Source organism: Mastigoproctus giganteus, chromosome 7, assembly GCF_048544385.1.
Source record: "Mastigoproctus giganteus isolate SK-2022 chromosome 7, ASM4854438v1, whole genome shotgun sequence".
In the NCBI taxonomy this organism is placed as follows: domain Eukaryota; kingdom Metazoa; phylum Arthropoda; class Arachnida; order Uropygi; family Thelyphonidae; genus Mastigoproctus; species Mastigoproctus giganteus.
This window is the reverse complement of record NC_143581.1, coordinates 166,929,037-166,941,699: the sequence shown is the minus strand read 5'-3', so window position 1 is coordinate 166,941,699 and position 12,663 is coordinate 166,929,037. Positions and strand designations below refer to the sequence as shown.

The 12,663-nt window shown below is 38.7% G+C and overlaps 1 protein-coding gene across 1 annotated transcript in view; it reads left to right on the top strand.

Annotated features, from left to right (window-relative positions):
• The first annotated feature begins 1,476 nt into the window (after positions 1 to 1,476).
• LOC150083316 (uncharacterized) overlaps positions 1,477 to 12,663 on the top strand; it is a 799,304-nt gene continuing 788,117 nt past the window's right edge. The window contains exon 1 of the mRNA XM_090378473.1: positions 1,477 to 1,588. The gene's annotated coding sequence lies outside the window, so the exon portion shown is untranslated. The remainder of the gene's footprint in view (positions 1,589 to 12,663) is intronic.

Sequence of the window (12,663 nt, the reverse complement as noted above, 5' to 3'; positions counted from 1 at the left end):
AAAACGTAAATAATCAACATTTTATTAGATTATAAAACAACCGTTACTGAAACATTCGCTTTCATTTGTCTTAATAATTCACAAATATTGGACACATTTCGATTAAAATGACATTTATGCAAATTGGTAATTTGAAGTCGACACTAAGCTGCTCTCCTGGACATTAATAATGGCAAACTTAAAAAGGACAGCATGCATCGAGCTCAAAATAAGTGCACTGACAGATATCAGTGCAGATAAGAATGATTATGTTTATGTATCAATTCTCAGTAATTACGAAAACACGTTTATGCAAATCAGTATGAAGTTTAGTCCCCCATGAACAGGCAATACAGTAGCACAGCTTTTTGCAGTCGCCACTATATGTGGTATAGAAATTCTCACAATTTCCGGTAATCTCTTCCAAAAGTACTCATATGTGAAGAAGAAAATGGTGTACAATCTAATTTTTTATGAACATTTGTTTACTCAAGTGCAGTACAATAAAATTAATTTTTATCATCAGCTTTCAGTCTTTGCCAGTTTGATTTCATTTAGCCCGATTCAACCATATCAAGAAAAAAAACAGATTATACAAATATGAAGCTTCCAATTGACAACCGAACAGAAGAAAACAGTGAGTGCTCAGTATTCTTTGCAGGTTGTAACACAACTGTCATCGTAATTATCATAAATAAGGTGAGCTAAACTTCAGGTATTTTCTCTTTGAGAAAAAAATTCATCGGCTATGAAATATTATGTTACACCCTCTCCGAAAGTTATCTTAGTTTAATTCATTGGTGGTTGTTGTTTGAATTGCTCCGAGGAAAATAACACCATAAGGCGTCTGTGCATTGCGGGTATTTTGTGGCTGGTTTCCCTGTTTTTAACGGGGTACAATGCCTAGTGTTCTGTGGAAAAACCCCGCCATCTATTCCCGAAATTCAGTGGCTGTGTAAAAACTTAGTCTATGAGGTTCCTCCCATCAAAATGGGAATTCAACCCACGTCTTCTTCCCATGACGTTGAAGTTCAGGATGATAATCCCTGTTCTAGACAAGAGGATCCAGTTTACTTCATATTCTTCAACAACTTTCTAGGATTGACGTTTCCTTCAGTCCACTCACAAAAGAGAAATTAAAGTTCGTCAAAGTTATATTGTGTATATGAGTCGACTTAGAACATTACGAAGGAGTGGAGAGCCTGTCAGTAGAGTCAGATGTTGTGTCATGTTCGAAGAGAAACTTAAGCCTGCTATTGTGAGAAGTGTTTGAGAAATAAGGGGACTACGTAGAAAAGCAATACTAAAATGTTTGCATATTTTCCTCTCTTTGAATGAAAAAAAATTGCTTTTCAGTTACTATATACTCTCTTATATATTGTTAACATAGAGAAAGTCAAAATGATATTTATGATCCATTCTTAAATATTCAGATTTTTATTACTTTCCGTTTTCTTGTGTTACAGAATAAACCCTGTTTATGTATCAGTATATTGAAGTAATGTTTCTCAAACTTTGGCCTTCATATCTTATGAAAGTGGTAGACTTGAAAATAAAACAGGACTCTTCTGTGATTGGGAACAATCGCATTAACTGATGAGAAATACAGGTATGCTTATAACAACCTAATGTATATTAAATGTGTTGAGTACATGTCATTGTATTTTAAAAATAGTTATTAATCTATTTGCATGCATATTTTAATATTTTTTGTGGTCCGTGAGCTTTAACTGAAATATAAAAGTGGTTTACACCTAAAATGAGTGATTTCTACCACACAAAAGTGAGCTGAAAAAAAAAAAGGTTGGGTATGAGGACAATAAAAAGTAACTAATAAAGAATTAATGCTTCCTTTACAGTTCCAAATTTTGCTGGACAGAGTTGAAATATTTGCTCTCCTAAACATTTCAGATCTTTTAAATCATAAATCACGCGCTATTTGCTCCTTTTTGGCGGCAGTATGCGATGAAGTGAACTTATCTTATAAAAAAGCATAAACTACTCTTTCTTGGGACATTGTTAACATGAGTGATGGCGCAACGCTGTCGAGAATACATTGATCTAGAAAAAAAATAAAGTTCCCTTAACTTACTGGAAAATGCCCAAAGAACAAATGGAGAGGAAAAAAAGAAGATAAATATAAACAATTTATCTCTCTACCAGCCATGACTGCTTCTCTTTAAATGTGTGTGTATATATAATGCGCATGCTTGTGTAGACCCCACGCACGCGCACACTTTTATATATATGGTACATATGCAACCACGCCTACAACTGTCTTAAAATCTCTCTCTCTTGTCGTTGTCGTTTTGGATGTCCACTTCTTTACTGTCAATTCTGAAGGGACCATAGTACTGAATTTTTTCTTTGTTTCGATTGTTTCATTTTTGATGTACAATTATCACTTCCTGAATAGGATGTACAGTAGAATCTGGTTGGCATTTTATCTTCAGATTTCATTCTTAGAATTCAGTGCAGAATTTATTAATGTTGTTGATACTTTTTGATATGTAAAAATAAACTATTTCTACATTTAAATTTTAAAAAAAGCAAAAATCATGCAAATGAAGACCGATCATTTCAAAAAGAAATTAATTCATCTTGCCTATTGGGATATCAATCGATGTGAGTGTGGTATTAACTAGGAGGGTATCCTTCAAATGCACCCTGACCTTGCAGTCAACCTTCTGAGGAAAAGTAAAAAAATACGAATTCTCAAATAGAAGAATTCTTATATGGGGAGGAGTCATTTCTATGATTTAATTGAGAAAAGAACACATGGATTTGGTACGCAATTCGAAAAGATCTTAGGAGCAAATATCGCTATACTCAGTTTTAATTGCATCATAGCGAAGAAACTTCAAAAGAAGGGGATTTCTTCTGAGAAAATTTATAATTTTCAATGGTTAACATTTCACAAAAGTCCATATACACAATAGGTAGGTTATAATATAGAATAGATGATATAGAATACACACAGTAATATAATATAATAATATACCGACTCATTATGTCCTTAGTTGCCTAGATTGTTAACGTAAAACAACCCAATTCTGAAACATCTTTCGATTTTTCCTTTTGCAAATACGCCCATTCTTATCGCATGCACCATAAAGTCGATTTGGCAGAGACTCAAATTTGGCAAGAATCAATTTTGCATTAAATAAGGTGGCCATTATTTAAGGGAATATAAAGCGGATAATAAGCAAAATGTGCCCGCGCTGTCCATACAAAGTGGATGGAAGCCTAATCAATAAAAATGATACAATGAAAGAGGAAAAATAATACCATAATCGAACTCATTATGTTCTATTTAACTAATTTTCTTATTTCAAATAGGATTTCCGAATAGAAAATCACTTCGAAATGTAGTTCCACTTTTTCACTTATGTTAGGATATTATGTAATGTTATTTGCAGAATTGTTAGTGAATCTCAAGTGCAGTGAATAGGCTACCCCATTTCTTTTTTTTTTCAACTCGACTGTAAATCGACTCGTGAAGATGCACTTGTACAAAAATACGCAGCAAAGACCACATGAGCTAGCGCAATATGACCAAAGTGGTTGATGTGCACAAAGCAGCAAACCATTTAATGCTATCTGGGCAGCTCAGTGGATAACATGATTTCAGTCTTGTAGGGATAGTCGTATCGCTATCAACTGAGATAGAATCCTGTTCTAGTAGACGCAAATGACTGATATCTTAGGTTTGATGGAAAACTCCAGCAAATTTAAATGAAATTTGTCCAATGCTGGCAGTTCATATTAGTAACCGCAAATCAATAACTTAATTTGCATATGAGCTTTTTAATAATTTCCAAACTAATTTCCAGCTCGGGGAAAAGATTATCTGTTAGTTTCAGCGTTCACAAATGCAATTTTTCCTTAACTGTCGTTAAAAGAATTTTTTGTTCGCCTCTGCTTCACAATAAAAACCGGAAAAAAAATATTTCTCTGTTTGAAATAGCCTTAATCTTTGACGTACTCTTTTGCACAGGATACTGCATTTATATCTTCGACGACACGTTAAGGATTCTCTGTCATTTAAGACACTAATTTCAGAACAACAAGTATTCCTTTAAAAGTTCCAAATCTAACGTGTTATAGACTACTTTCCGGCATCTATGTATTTCAACTAGAACCTTAATCTTCAACTCTGCTTAAAGGACAGTTCGAGATTTCTCTTCATTTCACTTCGAGATTAACAAATTGATCTCATTCCTTGGCTGTCCTTGTTGGTAGCACAGTTAGCATAATCAGCGTCCTCCCCCACACCGGCTGGAAAAGGCCTGAGTTCGAATCCTATCAATGATTCCAGGAATTTTTATGGGCCTTTTTCAAAACATGACTGAGTTAATCGGTCTCAGGCAGAGGGTAGCATGGTTTTTCCCCCCAAAAACTCTGTTTTCCTCCAGCAAGCAGCAAATCGACAACAGAACACACACAATTTACAGACATGTTACACTGAAATGACAGAATTCATGGAATACCTGGTTCCTGGGCAACGTAACGCTGTCACCCCTCTCACTAGTCGGCAAACCCACCGTTTGGCAGGTATATACTGTAGGTGCACTGTATTCATGTAAACGTTCGTTCGATGTCGGTAATTCCGACTTTGACAGAGAGATGATAGTGGGTGCCAGACGCATGGGTCACTCTATCGCGGAGGTGATACAGATTTTGCACTATCCCCGTTCAACAGTAACAAGAGTGTATCTGGAATACGCCATTTCCGGATGATATCTCATCGTGGACAGCCCTTTGGCGGAGAAAGGTGGTGGATGAACGTAGCCGTCGATGTCTATCTGTCATTGTTTCAGCCAACGGAGAGAGACAGTCGCACAAATCACCGCCGACTTCAACGAGGGAGGTGCCAAAAATGTCTCCACCAAGACTATCAGGCGATCATTAGCAGCAATAGGTTATAGGAGCCGCCGCTTACGCTACGAAGCAGGACTCTACGCCTCAACCGGGCGAAAGAACATCGGCACTGGACTTTGGATGATTGGAGACGGGTCTCGTGGTCCGATGAGTCGCATTTCCAGTTATTTCGAGAGGAAGGGAGGGTACATGTCTGGCGGAAACCGCACGAAGCTATGCAACAGTCATGTCAACAAGGAAACTGTTCAGGCAGATGGATGGTCGATAATGGTCTGGGGTATATTCAACCGGCACACGTTGGGTCCTCTGGTACGTCTAGAACTCTGAACGGTCCAGGTTACGTGTCTATCCTTGCAGACCATCTGCATCCTTTCATGGTCATTGTGCACCCACAGGGAAATGGACTCTTCCAGCAGGACAGTGCGCCTCCTCACAAAGCCGGTGTGATTAAATCAAGGTTCGAAGAGCATTCTACAGATTTTACCTTCCCCGTTCACAGGAACCCTGTGGAGCATCTTTGGGATGCTGTGAAAACGTCCGTTCGAGCTTTGGATTCTCCACCTAGGAATGCAACGGAATTATGGACAACGGTGCAGCGAACATGAATGGAGATACCTGTGGAACGCTTTCGTGAACTAGTGGACTCAATGTTTCGCCGTGTGACTGCCCTTATCCGGGCGAAAGGTGGGTCTACCCATTACTAGTTAGGTATCCCATGATTTCTCTCCACGCAGCGTATGCACCGTGGAATATGAACAAATGTTGCTGAAGTGCCTGAAACTTTAGAAAAACAAACCCTTTTTTGGCATTTCCTTGTTTCCTTTGTCCCCATTTTCTACCTGGGTTCGAATCGCATCTATGACTCGAGGAATTATTTGGGTCTTTCTCACAATGTGACCTGAGTTGATCGGTCTCAGGCAAGAGTAGCATGCTTTTTTTTCGCATGGGAACTCTGCTTTTTCATCCAGAGAACACTAAATTGACCACCGAACAGGCGCAATATGGCATTAGTCGCTGATGCACCTAAAAACTCAACAACAACTTTAGTCAACCTCTTTTCCTTCCATATTTCTATTTACAGTTGCGTTTAGAATCGGCACCCATAACTGCTACTTTTGATGAAATAAAATACCTGTATTAGTATGGTCTTCTTGCAATACATTATAAACTTCACAGACTGACTTTTATTTCTCTTCATTCACTTTCTTTCTCCTCCTAGTTTTATTCTGTGGATAGGCGACCCTTCTTTCTTATACATTTCTTAAAAATAACTGGCAGAAACTCCAGCTCACTCTTTGTAAGCTTTTATTCTCCACCTCTTTTCATACCAGAGCTGCTTTGGTTCAACAGTTCTGGGTTTCCTTATAAAGTGACAAACCCCCTGGGCAGTGTGGAAAGGAACGTCCTGATGGGAGACACTACATATCTGCGTCCTCTTTTATTTATTTTTATACATCACAGGGTGCATATAAGTACGTCTATTCCTCGCGCTTAGCCCATTCGTTATTATCACCCTCTATACCGTTTGTGAAATGAAGACTTTCGATGAGAGGAATTTTGCTGTTTTTTTTTTAGAATGAAACACTCATTGATATTGTTCGGAGAAATAAAGTTTCCAGAAATTCGCATTGTCAGCACATACCAATTCACTTACGATAAACATAAAGCAACGCCTTTTACGGTTTTTCTTATACATATTGCAATTTCTGGGCCAACATGCATTTGTAAGGGAATAGTCTGGAACTCTTGTTCCACAGGGATGCTGAAAACATTCCACAGGGATGTTTTTAGCATCCCTGTGGAGATGAAATATAAAGGAACGGAGAACTAAACGTAGAATATAAAAAATATAGTATTTAATAGTCACACCTAGTAGGTTTGGCAATTAAATATCGAGCTTTTGCCATAAAATAAATATAATATACCTGACGTCCTGGTCATCCATCGTTTTCCACATTCTTTCTTCCTTTTAAAATGTTATGTCATTCAAACACGCAAGCTTTTTGACATAGTATCTTCCCTGAAAATGTGATGTAAAAATCATAATATTCAGTTGGTGGTTTCTTTAGTTTTGTTAATAATTTGAGGTTGACTTTGGTCTTTCAATTTTCTGGAAAAATGCAAAAACAGAAGGTGTTTAAAATCTGTCTCACTGCAAAGCGAATGAGCGTGTTAGAACGCAACTTGGCAGATAACTAGAGAAAGGTTGAAGGTTAACTGCTGTGGCACTTGGTGTATAGTGTCTAAGCGCGCATTCTCGTTATTTAACGGTTACGCTTTGTACATATAAATTAATAGATTGTGAAGAATAACAATATAGCAACAGAAAATAAAGTAACGGCAAAAAGTGGCTGCACAGCATAAGCAACAACATGGTTGCCTGAAACTTATTGTAAATTAAAATAGGCCAGCAGAATCGTTAAGCTCTGCAAGAAGCAAATACAATTTACTTATTTTTAGTTAGATTAGAAATAAGAGCAAAGTGAATTGTATTTATCTTGTATAATAGTCATTTGAATAAATAATTGGTGGCAAAATTCGGTATGTTTCTAATACATCGCAGATGAAGTGGTGACTTTTTTAAAATAATTCGTAAGATTGAGTAAGATGTTTATCTTATAGATATATTATTTACCCTCTAGTTAAATATATTTTTCGCTATTCACAACATAATGTTTTTCTCATATTCTTATTAAGCTGACAAAGTTAATTCAGTTAAGAATTAGCAACCTTTAGTGGCAAGTTTCTGATGTCTCTCAGAATTGAGGACCCTTCACAACCATTGCTTTAGTATATTTTAAAGAATCATCATCAGCCATTTTCAATCCACTGCAGGATGAAGGCCTCTCCAGCAACTTTCCAGTTCCTTCTATTTTGAGCACTGGCCATCCATTTACTACCCACAAACTCATGAATTTCATCTATCCATCTCCGCCTTTGTCTTCTAGGTTTTCTTCTAGCTCCTCTTGGATACCATTCTGTTATTTTCTTAGTCCATCTGTCGTCATGTCTTCGAGCTATGTGTCCTGCCCAAGACCATTTTAGTTCTTTAGTTTTGATAAGAATGTCCTTTACTTGAGTTTGATACCTAATCCATGTGTTTGTCTTATCTAACAGTCTGATTCCCAATATGATTCGTTCCATTCGTCGCTGTGTAGTTCTCAGCTTCTCTTCCATTCTTTTGGTGAGTGCCCAAGTTTCACTTCCATAAAGAATCAGAAAGGGTTAAATGTGTAATACTTATGGTTAGGATTTTTATATTTCAGTATTTCACTTACTCTACCACTGCGCAGAAAATTAGAATTTTATGCTCAGTAATACCTGGAAAATAACTCGCAATCAATTGTTATAAATTCTTTCAAACATTTCTTTGTTATTAAAAATGTTTAATTAATATCATAAAAATGAATTGTAGGATGCTCTCTCTTTTATATCAATTACATTTCCTGAAATAGTTGATTTTAATCAGAACGCATTAACCCAGTTGTGTTCTTGAAAATCGTGGGTTAAGCCTAATGTGGCAATGGGTTATTAACCTGTATTCAAGAGTTTGTGAGAGATTGTGCCATGCTTAAGTATAAATCTACCTCCTGTCCTCATTATTAATTTCTCCTATATAAGCGCCTTCCATTAATCATGAGCCACACTGCCTAAGTAAGGGTAATATTAAATATTGACCACATCGTAATGTAAAGTTGGATGGCAGAGCGACACACCGATAACTGCGTCGCCGTCATCTGATGTTAATTAGTCTGCCCTTCTCTAAGTCTATAGTGATAAACGTCACCCAACTAAGTACTTCCGGTAATTTTTTTTTGTTTGTTTTTGAAAAATTTCTCAGCCGCTGTCATTAAGCAGATGTGATCAGCAATCATAAATAGAACAGAAGGTTGGCTGTAGAACTAATTATCGTAAAAGCTACTATCCTGAGGTTCTGAAGAAAATTAACGGACGAGCGTTTGCTGTCCACTTCATCCCATTTCTTTCAAATTATAAATTAGAAAATGGATATCAGATTTTACAATGAGTGAGCGGCTGCTGATGATAGGTTGGATATAAAGGAAAATTCTCCGCTTTGATTTGCACCCCTAGAAGTTATTAAATTTTGCGGCTTCCATTAATGAACTTTTTTTCCATATTTATTCGAGCTATTGGGCAACGTTAATATAATAAAGCAATTTAAAAGTCGTATCTAAAGTCTTATTGCGAGAACATTTATAATTTATCATTCCCATTTGCTGATATTCCGGAAATCTGTTCACAGCGCCATACAAATAAAACAGCGTCACACGACCCATATTATGAAATGCTTGAACCCCTTTCTCTTCAGAATATCACGACCAGCCATCTTTAAATTGAATTTTTACTGTCGTATTACGCCAAGTGCTTTATATAGTGTTTTTACATCCACTCGAAGTAGCGATGGAGTAGTTTCTTTGAAAATGTTAGTGTAGGTTTAATATATCATTTGAATTAGGATATTAGCGATGAATATTTAAAAAACAACAAACTACATACTGTAAAGAACTTTCAGATCTTTATACAGCTTCATTTTCATGGCTCATTTAACAATATCTTTATAGGTATTATTAAATGTAGCCATTCGATGGCACCCCTGGTACAGTGATTGAGCAGCATAAGAAAAATGATGGAACACGTGGACATATCAAAAACAGCCGTTCCCACCAGGGCGCTCTTAATCTGACTTATCGCTTGTGCCATTCAAGCCTAAAACTTCCAAATGTGCAAGCACTAAACAAGGCAATCATATCATATTTATAAACATGCAATGTGTTTGTAACAATGCAACATATGTAAATGATATACAGCAAGAATGAGAAGAGAAACATAATTTGACAATTATAAAGAGTTTAACAAACAAGAGACAAATTTAAACGTATAGAATTTAGAATAAGATTAGTTTTAATGCAGTGATAAGAACAATATTAGCAATATAAAATATTTAGGCATTTATCTGACTTTCAATGCACTTATGGGCTCTTTTGAAGGAGGAGTCAACTTCGAAGAAGTCGAGCTGCATGGTTTCGCTTTTCACATTATGCAGGTTTAGGGGACTATATTGTCCATAATTAGTTCTCTGTACACTAGGACATAAAGTTGAGGAATCTAGGGTACCCAAGTCAGAGGTATTAAAATTGACAGCTTCAATAATTGTGAGAAATCCATCTTGGCGTTAATAAGTTTGTAATAAAATATAAATCATTATATTTTCTTCTGTTGTAGAAGGAGTTGAGTTTGAAGAAATTGCAAATGTCTATATAACTTTCAGTGCTCAGCTCTGAGGACACCGCGTATAAGTTCATCTGCCAAGCCAATGAAACGCATCACAAATATACCCAAGCCATTATGGTGGATTTCGCCGGCGCCTTCAACCAGTTGTGGTGGTCTAGCGTTATTAGGAGGCTGCGGCTGGCTGGAGTTTCCTACAATCTCTATGAGAGTATAAAATCCTACTTGAACAACAGATCCGTCCAAACTGTAACCAAATATCAAAGCAAAGAATTTCCAGATGTGTACCCGGGGTTGCCCCAGAGCTCTGTTCTGGGACCATTCCTATGGTCAACTGTCCTGGACGAGTTCCTGGGGATGGATTTCCGCGGGGTCTTACCCCTGGTCTTCGCTGATGACCTTGCTCTTGTAATACACTCTGACACAAGAGATGGACTGGAAATGAAAGCAAATCAAGCTCTCGGACCGCTACAGAATTGGGCCTCACTGCACCAACTATTTATCTCGGGTGAAAAAACGAAGTCCATCCTGTCTGTTGAAAGGGAAACTTCAAATCCGCAGATCGCCAGTCATGAAGATAAACAACATACCAATCAGATTATATACTGAAGTTAAATGCCTAGGCCTCCATATAGAGGCAAAACTCACCTTTCATTCTCACCTGAAATACCTTGCCATTAAAATAAGAAAATACGGAGCCATGATCAGAAGAATAAGACGGGCTTACTGGTGTCTGAAGCACAAGGCTCTTCCTCTAATCTAGAAAGCGGTATTCGTACCGATTGTCTGCTATGGGGCCTCTATATGGTGAACTAGAGCAACACTTGAGCGCAACAGGCGTAAACTCAATTCAGTTCAGCAATTTATGCTTCAGTCTGTTACCAGGGCATGCCGCACAGTCAGCACCCATGCGCTCCAAGTCATCGCAGGATTCATGCCCCTCTACCTGGAAGTACTGAAAAGAGGCCTCTACCAGCGCCAAAGAAAGGTATTCCCACCCGACTACTGCATCTGGACCTCACAAATGACCATACGAAAGAAAAAAAGGCGTGTCGCCAGCCACCTACAGCGTGTATGGCAGGAGTGCTGGAATGCAACAAATAAAGGAGAAGTAACTAAGAAGTTCTTCCCCACAATCGCCCTTACCTACCCCAAGCCTCCTCCCTGGTATTCACCTGGAGTGCAGGCAGCTTTTCTGCTTACTGGGCACGGCCCATTCCCGCAAAGGTTAACAGCGCTCGGTATCGAAAACAATCCTTACTGCCTCTGTGGAGATGAGGAGTCCTGGGTTCACGTCATGTACGAGTGCCCCTCATATGATAATTACCGCCTACGACTCTTTACAGAGATACAATCCAACCCCTGCCAACAGGAGCACATCCTCATAAACGATTAAACATCTTAAGCAGCCTTCACACGATTTGCACAGGCAGTTATTAACACCAGACGGGTTTATCACACCCATGACAGGCTTGAACGGAACATTCCACCACCATTGCAAACCTCAACAGGGGTAGAATAAATGCATTACCCACATCTTACTCTAATTCCTAGTGTGCAGGAAATTATAGGAACCAAACTATCATGCAAACCCCACTCTATGGTAGAATTATGCTGGTACCCTCTTGTGGGTGCGGGATCTATGCTGCTGGCACTCTGTTGAGTGCGGGATATCCCTTCAGAGCACAAGGCCAATCGTGCTCATACGGGAGCACATGCCCCTGTGACTTTAATTCCCTATAGCTTCTCCCCCACTTCGCCTTAAATCATCGGGTGGGCCCTTCACCTTGGTCCATCTCTGTTCCTTACCCTGCATTCTGATCCCCTCTACTCTTACTGCAATTCCTACTGTGCTCTCTTAATTTTTTTTTTTTTTTATTTTTTACTTGGTCTCTGGCAGCCTGGCTTACCTCCCAGTGGTGGTGGCGGGCAACGTAGGATCCCACTATGGGCCCTGCAGCAAAACAGCCAGTGACACAACAACAGACAAAACACACTACTTCATAAACCAGACATTCCACTTTTTTCTGGCCTTTACAGTTGTTCTGCATTCCATCACAGAGTATATACGGCGCAGATGTGGGAAATCACCGGTGACGCTTGACCCAAAATACTATGCCACTATAACCTTCAATGAATGAACACCCAACTGGACATCTTCCTCGTTGGAATGACGGCACTGAACTGATAGCAATCAAACTCAGACACTTCTCATTGCACCTAGTTAACTTTGCAGATCTCCCTTGTTCTGCAAGCTCTCTTCCTTTTCCTGGTCTAAGGGCGTCCCACACGCGTTTGATCGGATTTAAGTCTTGTGTTCGTGCTGGCCACGGCAGTTCTTAGATATCTTCAGTTTCAAGGTAGTCCTCCACCACCACTTGAGCTCTATGCGCAGTGGCGTAGTCGTGCATGAAAAAAAAATCTCGGCCAACCGCACATCTAAAAAGTCGCACATAGAGTACGAAGATCTGTTCTCGGTACTTCTGTGTGGTTACGGTACACCTGTCAAAAACATGAAGAAGAGTGCGGCCGTTCATCATTGTTCCGCCCAAC